The sequence below is a fragment of the Anguilla rostrata genome, chromosome 3 (genome assembly GCF_018555375.3).
Source record: "Anguilla rostrata isolate EN2019 chromosome 3, ASM1855537v3, whole genome shotgun sequence".
Taxonomy (NCBI): Eukaryota; Metazoa; Chordata; class Actinopteri; order Anguilliformes; family Anguillidae; genus Anguilla; species Anguilla rostrata.
Genome location: NC_057935.1, coordinates 73,522,764 through 73,530,660, shown reverse-complemented (window position 1 = coordinate 73,530,660; position 7,897 = coordinate 73,522,764). Strand labels below are relative to the sequence as shown.

General features: G+C 40.8%; 1 long non-coding RNA gene across 1 annotated transcript in view; it reads left to right on the top strand.

The window, feature by feature from the left end:
• Nucleotides 1–7,897, top strand: part of LOC135251924 (uncharacterized) — a 96,310-nt gene that overhangs the window by 41,482 nt on the left and 46,931 nt on the right. The gene's annotated exons all lie outside the window — the stretch shown is intronic.

The window sequence follows — 7,897 nt, the reverse complement described above, 5'->3', positions numbered from 1 at the left end:
TCGAACTGTCTGTCTCAGTGTGCCGTTCCCCCCCCCCCCCCCCCCCGCGACACTCCCTCTGTTCAGTGTGTGCTGTAATCCAAGTCCCGACTGAAACACACCAGCGAAACGGACAAAGCTATCGAGCTAACCCAAATTATGGGCTAAAAACAGAATTATGGACAAATTCGAAGATTTTAATTATGTTATATCCTAGACTTGCCAAATACATAGCGTGACTTCGTTGAAGGACCTTCAGCGCGTATGTTTGGATACGCTGTTATCGAACAGAGATGTACTCGCTTGCTTGCAAACATGATTTAGCAAAAGTTTAATTTTTCAAGCGTGGACTACGGTGTGCAGTCTGCTATCAAATAAATACCCAGAAAAATGGCCAGAAGAAGCAATGGTTTTGATTGTTTGCCCGTTACAACCAATAATGGAGGAGCAAGTGGAATTGTTGAACCAAAAATGAATTAAATAAATTTATCACCGATAAATGCATCGTGTTTGTTTCTTTTATTATCGAACCGCGAACAACAGACTCTGTATATCTCGGTGATAAACTTCGATGGTTTGGTCGGTGCTCTGACGTTAAAGTTAGCCATTTTCCTCAAATAATGGCGAACTAAATACGGGTCTGTGGAAAAGTCCTCCGGTAATGTTTTTCCGTTGCACGTTTCAGACCAGCACCGCCCCTCTGCACTCTGATTGGTTTGGAAAATGCAACTATCCCGGGAAGGTTGCCTCCTTCGTTTATGCCTAGAACGTCAAGGCATCCACCAGGCTCTGTTGAACGAAGTGAAAAAAGATAGTATTTCTCTGGTGTTTCTGCTAGTGTCTCTGAGACAAGAATTCACCGTTTTCAGGATTGAAATGCGAGCTAAAACAACGTCGTCCCTTTTGCGGATGGGACTGAACCTCCGAGCCTCAGCGGGAGGCTGTCGAGAAAATAATTAGCAACCGCTGCTTCTGTAGGCCTAATTCAAAAAGAGAAGGTTTTGGGTTCATTAGTTCGAGGTGATCCAACAGTAACATAACTCAGGCTTTCGAGATTGTGAAAAGTGTGCTATTTCTATACACTCCGTATTGTCTTGTGTGTTTAAGGTTACTGCTAACATTTGTCGCATGATGTGTTTAGTAAACCGCCATTTGAATTACATGAAGGCATATTATTTAGCAGTTCACTGAAGTCTTGATTGCACCAGTAATACTAAAACGATAAAAAGTCAAATTATTTGAAATACTTTAACTCCTTCGATGCTAGGACATTTTTAAACACTCCAGCAGATCCTCTTGCTTTTTATATAATATTTATTTTACATATATTTAAAATGTCTAAATAAACAGCAATAATTAATAACCACTTGTAATTTCCAATTTCTGCTCTGTAAAATTTTTTGCTTCTCTCAATTAAAAATTCTTAAGTAACTGACTACAATAGCAGTTTTGAGTTTGCTCAACTTGGGTTCTGTGGATTACAAATTCTAAACTCTAGTGACAAGACTTTTATGTGGGCACAGCAACCATAATAAATAAGGTGTATTAATATTAACTAACATTGTTCTGTTTAGCCAACAAAATTAATCGGTCCAGTAAAATATTTGTAGTTTTGTGAACTACATGTTATTGCTCCATTAAAATACAAAACCAAGTTCATGTAACTATGAATTTTACACTGGGCCACCATAAAAAATAAACATGTAGTTAAAATTTGTAGTTACATGAACTTGGTAATTTGGTTTTACATTTTAATGGATAAATAAAATGTAATTGACAAAACTATAAATATTGCACAGAACCAATTACTCTAATTAGCTGAACAGTACAATATGTTGCTCATACAACTTATTTATGATTGCTGTGGCAATGCGAAAGGCTTGTCACTGGAGCTTAGAATTTATAATCCACAGAAGCAAAGTTCTGCAAACTCAAAACTGCTACTGTAATCAGATACTTAAGAATTATTAATTTTGAGAGTCAGCATGCCCCATCCCTGGTTGGTAAACATTATTATGCCTGTTACAGCCAGAGCTGGATAACATAACATAACCTTATGATGAGAACAGGCCATTCAGCCCAACAATGCTCACCATTTTCCTGACTAAATTGTACCTAATGCAATACAAAGTGCTTCCCATAATAAAAAATAAGATAAACACAAGTAAAATACAACACAGAATAAAACAACAGATATGTCCAGTCAGAGTCAAAATTGAAGGAAACACTAGAGAGTCAACCTAGATGCAATCACACATCCGTTTATTGTGCGCATCATATCACCAATGCAACAGTTGCATGCTGGGAGATGAGTACAAAAGTGTGTTGTGCATGCTGGGAGATGAGTACAAAAGCATGTTTCTGTACAGCTGTATGCTGGGAAATGAGTACAGAAGTGAGTTTTTGTACAGCTGCATACTGGGAGATGAGTACAGAAGCGTATTTCTGTACAGCTGCATGCTGGGAGATGAGTGCAGAAGTGTGTTTCTGTACAGCTGCAGGCTGGGAGATGAGTGCAGAAGCATGTTTCTGTACAGCTGCATGCTGGGAGATGAGTGCAGAAGCGTGTTTTTGTCATGCTGCCCCTGGGGGAGGCTTTAGCTGCCTGTTCAAAGCCCCTCACAGGACCTGTGGGATAGATGATCTCAATTGGAAGTGACACACCTGCACATACAGCATTGTGGGTAATACCAGCCCTTCCCTCCCTCCGCACACACACGTCAGTCCCTGTTTCTGTCTCTGCACCTGGATCCTGCTCAGAACCATATCCAGTGAGTGTTCCCAGCAAACCACCCCCTCAATGCACAAAACAATTTCTCATTAAATGAACCCAGCCTAATATACAGTGTGTTTGCATGTCAAATTCAAATGTTTTAGCACATGTCAAAATTTAAAAGTTGGAGTGAATGCCACATAGTAACATGTCCAGTGTTAATTCAGCTCTAACAGAGGGCATATGAGTCCAATAGGGATTTATGTAAAGAGTTGATTTAACACTGAATATTTTGCTGTGTAGGCCAAGTGTTAAATGTCAAATGTCTATTGCGAAAATGGAAATAGTAGTATGCACAAGGCGTTCTTTTTGTCATGTGAATCTTATGCGCGTTACATGTTGGAAACAATTTGTTGCAATTTAGATGTACGTGAGGAACTGGATGGTAGGATGAAATACTAAATTATTTATAAAAAAAGTTTTATAAAACACATGACCATGCCGCCCGCATCACTCCTCCTCCAGTGTCAGGTAAATTTTTGAAAATTCAAGCACAGTGTATACTGCGACAAAATATGCTGTGGAAGAATTGAGCAACAGGGTATTTCTCTGATGGAGACAATGCGCTGAGGAATCGGTATGCAAATTCAGCGCTCTAGCGCCAGTTATTCCTCAGCGAAAAGAATAAAATCATTGTCTCTCCAGGTCGCGCTGTATTTGTGCTGGATTATTTAGCTGCTGTTTTACAGAATGCCCCACAATGGGTCGCGCAGAGCGCAATCAAGCCAGCGCCTCAAACCTCAAAGGGACAGAGAAATGTGTAATGTATGCGTGCGCGTGTATGTGTGCTTACGTGTGCGTGTTCGTGCGTGTGTGTCATACAGTAGATCATGCTGCCTTCCTGTAAAACAGTGACCAGGTCATTTTACCATATCCAAAACTCTGAATCCAAATGTACAAAGAACGACAGTGTTTTATAGCATCAGCATCACCAAACACAACAGGGCCGCATTATTCAGGGCCCGTCCGTTCCGGCGAACAGCACCCGGCTCCACAGTCAGGTTTTTACTGCTCTTTCTGAGCGCGTGGAAATCAATGACACGATAGAAAATTAAAGAGCGGATTTGCGCAAACACCAAACATTTGAAAACCCCCAGGAACTGCGGACGTCAGAGGGGTCCCACGATTCCACGAGACCTGCCATGACTATGGAATGACTCATTAGGCGCGTAACGCAGGGGAAACATGGATTAATGAAACTGAATCAGCTTCCATTCACCAAGAGTGAATAAGTAGTCCACCCGTCTTAAGCCAGAACTTAATTGAATGAAAAATACCAGTGGAATGAAATGGACATTAACATGGATCAGTGTTGATTTAGCACTGAGCCATAACTGTACATGCTTTTGGATTTTCCTCGCCTCCTGGCGGCATGCATTCGCTGGAACGGTTTTGTTTCAAACACATTTTCAACAAAAAAGGAATTACATATTTATAGAATCAATATCATACGAATGTGATAAAGAATTTGTTGTATGCTTGCATGCAAAGTAGGCTACAGCCTATATTAGCTCTTGTATAGCTATGGGTGGTGAACCAACTGAGAGTATTAGCCAACATCAGAATTTAAATTCAGCGACTATTGAATTTTCGAAATTTAACGTGGGCAATACTTACAAACAATTCAACAATAACACCATTGAATATAAACAATAACGAATTCCAAAAACTGTTAATATATCTGGCAATATAAGTGCAAATTGATTTGTGTCAGAAAAACCAGTACCCATTTGCTGATTTAGTTATTTTCTGTCCGCTCAATGTCAGACAATTAATATGTGGACCCTGGTACAGTACGACCTTTCCATTTTATTTTCAGTTTATTCAGTCTGTAATATCCTGTCATTTGACCGAAGTTAGTCTTCAAAAATGTTCAATATTGTTCTAAAGCACTCACAACGGAAATAGCCTATAACGCAAATTATTATGGTACAATAATCGAGTATTCTAAGCGGACCAATTACCGAAACAGACGTTTACCTGTGGATGGGAAACCGTTATGCCAGGAGTGTAATAAAGAACTGGAGAGCCAATGCGTTGATTGGTCAGTTCTGTGTATGACACGTTTCTTTTATTTTTATAAGAAGAATCATTTCAATCAAGTTCAGATCAGACGCCGAAGAGGTGGCAGTGTGAGGTCTTTAGTCTCATTCTAATGAAAACTACTAATAACCGCTATTTCCAAAACGCATTTTTCGCGTAGCACCCAGCAACTCCTGAAATCGTGATGGGAATTACACTTTCGCAACTTTTTCTGATTTGCTTTGTTCTTTCTTTCGCCGGGTGGCCAGCAATTACAGGTAGGATTTAGACTGATTTCCGTTTCTTAGTTTTATTGATACATTGAGCTGTTTATTATTTATCGCACAACCAAGAATTCAGTTTATTAACATCCTCCGACGCATATCCAAATGATAAAATTAAAATAAAATAAAAAATGAATTCATGTAAAACATTTGTATAATAATTTACTAGCGCCTTGACTGAGTTATGTGTGCATAATGAAATACATAGATGTGATATTTTTATTTTTGTGTAGTCGTTTTAGTTGCTTTACATTAATGTGGAATAACAGCTGATGTATTGCCTAACTAATTGTGTTTTTAATTTAAGAGAATGTATTCAGATATCGTTTTAAATATTATTTCGGCGGCTGTCATTCGATGCGTCATTTGGCGTTTTATTGAAAGCAGTCTCTGGGTTTCAAAGTGACAAGTGTAAACGTTTTGATTCTGTGAATGGTGTGTTTTTTTATCTTATCTGTTTTTAACATCGAAACATAATGCTATATTGAAAATAATAGACCAGGAGTGTTCATGTTTTGCATGTTTGCCTCTAATGATCACTAAACGTACTTCTCTATTACAGTTTCAGGCCTACCTTACAGGCTGGCGGGCTGCTCGGATAAAGTTCCTTTCAGAAAGGTAGCCTACAATATGCGATCAGATGGAATCGTAGCCTGTCTGTGGTTTAATATTGAGCGGGTATCTTCTAATTCACGGTTAAGCATGTGCTACACTCTGTGCTAATTTGGAATGTTTTTTTAAGCAATAAAATGTTTTTTTTTTTTTTATGTAAAAAAAGAAAGCAAAAATATAACAATAATAGCAAAAATATCAAAAATATACATAGCAGAAAGAGCAAAAACACTAGCAGCAGTACCAAAGCCTGTAAAGATGGGGAATATTGACAATAGGAATGAGAGTATTAAATATTATAAATATAAAGTGTAATTATAAATACAAAGTGTATAGTGCCGATGAATATGTACATTAAATTGTGGTAATGAACTTCACTTATAATAATAATAATAATAAAAATAATATAAAAATTTTATTTGTATATTAACTTTCCAAGGTTGCTTAAAAAGACTAAAATACTAGGAACAGAATGTACAGAAAGTAAAACACATTCATCGGACAGTAATGCAGTAGAGAGTACAGAGTAAAGTATAAAGAAAAAAACAAAAACATTTTTATCAAAGCAGCAGTGGAAGCCTTGGCTGAGTTATACTGAAGAGGTGAGTCTTAAGCAAGGATTTAAAAATTTAAACAGTCTCTACTTCCCTGATGGTTTTTGGAAGAGTGTTCCACAGAGAGGGGGCAGTTACAGTGAGAGCTCTGTCTCCAAACGTACTAGTGGGCTTAGGATGGGTAGAGGCCTGTATTAGAGGATGGAGGTGCAGGGGAGTTACACGCAGGTAGTGAGGTAGGAGGGGCCAGGATGTGAGTAGTGTGCCTGTATTAGAGGAGTGGAGGGTGCAGGGGGAGTGTACACAGCAGGTGAGTGAGGTAGGGAGGGGCCAGGATGGTGAGTAGTGTGCCTGTATTAGAGGAGTGGAGGGTGCAGGGGGAGTGTACACAGCAGGTGATGAGGTAGGAGGGCCAGATGGTGAGTAGAGGCCGTTAGAGGTGGAGGGTGCAGGGGTGTATGCAGGTGAGTAGGTAGGGGCCAGGATGGTGAGTAGTGCAGCATTAGAGAGGGAGGTGAGAGGGGGAGTGTATGCAGCAGGTGAGTGAGGTAGGGAGGGGCCAGGATGGGGAGTAGAGTGCCTGTATTAGAGGAGTGGAGGGTGAGAGGGGGAGTGTACGCAGCAGGTGAGTGAGGTAGGGAGGGGCCAGGATGGGGAGTAGAGTGCCTGTATTAGAGGAGTGGAGGGTGCAGGGGGAGTGTACACTGCTGGCAGGTGAGTGAGGTAGGGAGGGGCCAGGATGATGAGTAGTGTGCCAGTATTAGGGGAGTGGAGGGTGCAGGGGGAGTGTACACTGCTGGCAGGTGAGTGAGGTAGGGAGGGGCCAGGATGATGAGTAGTGTGCCAGTATTAGGGGAGTGGAGGGTGCAGGGGGAGTGTGCGCAGCAGGTGAGTGAGGTAGGGAGGGGCCAGGATGGGGAGTAGAGTGCCTGTATTAGAGGAGTGGAGGGTGCAGGGGGAGTGTACACTGCTGGCAGGTGAGTGAGGTAGGGAGGGGGCAGGTCACTCAGAGCTTTGTAGGTGACCAAAGGAACTGTAAAATTGATATGTGCCTTCATGGGTAGCCAGTATAGGTTTTTATAGTGGGTGCAACGTTTTGTCAGGATCTCGTGTAGGTTCAGCAGCAGAGGTGGTTAATGAAGGTCAAAGGTGAGCAACATTTCTCAGGCGAAACAATGGTTTTGACCTGATTATTGACATGGCGTTTGAAAGACAGCAGAGGATCAAGCATGAACCCTAGGTTTCAAACTGCCTTTGAGGCTTGAAGCATGACATGGCTGTTCACGTTCGGGGTCATCACAGCGAATCATCCAGATCCGCATATATGATTTGGCATATGTCTTCCGCCGGATGCCCTTTTTGACACAACCCTCCCATTTATCTGGGCTTGGGACCGGCACTAAGAATGCACTGGCTTGCGCATCCCCAGCGGCTGGGTATTGTGGTATTGGCCGGGATATGAACCCGGGCCGCCGGCGTGGCAGGCAGGAGCTCTACCACTGGACCACCAATGCCCCATCATCATCATAATAATAATAATAATAATAATAATAATAATAATAATAATAATAATAATAATAATAATAATAATAATAATAATAATAATATTAGTAATATAGATATATAGCATATAGATGAGTAAAAGCAGTGGTCCCAGCACTAAGCCCTGGGGC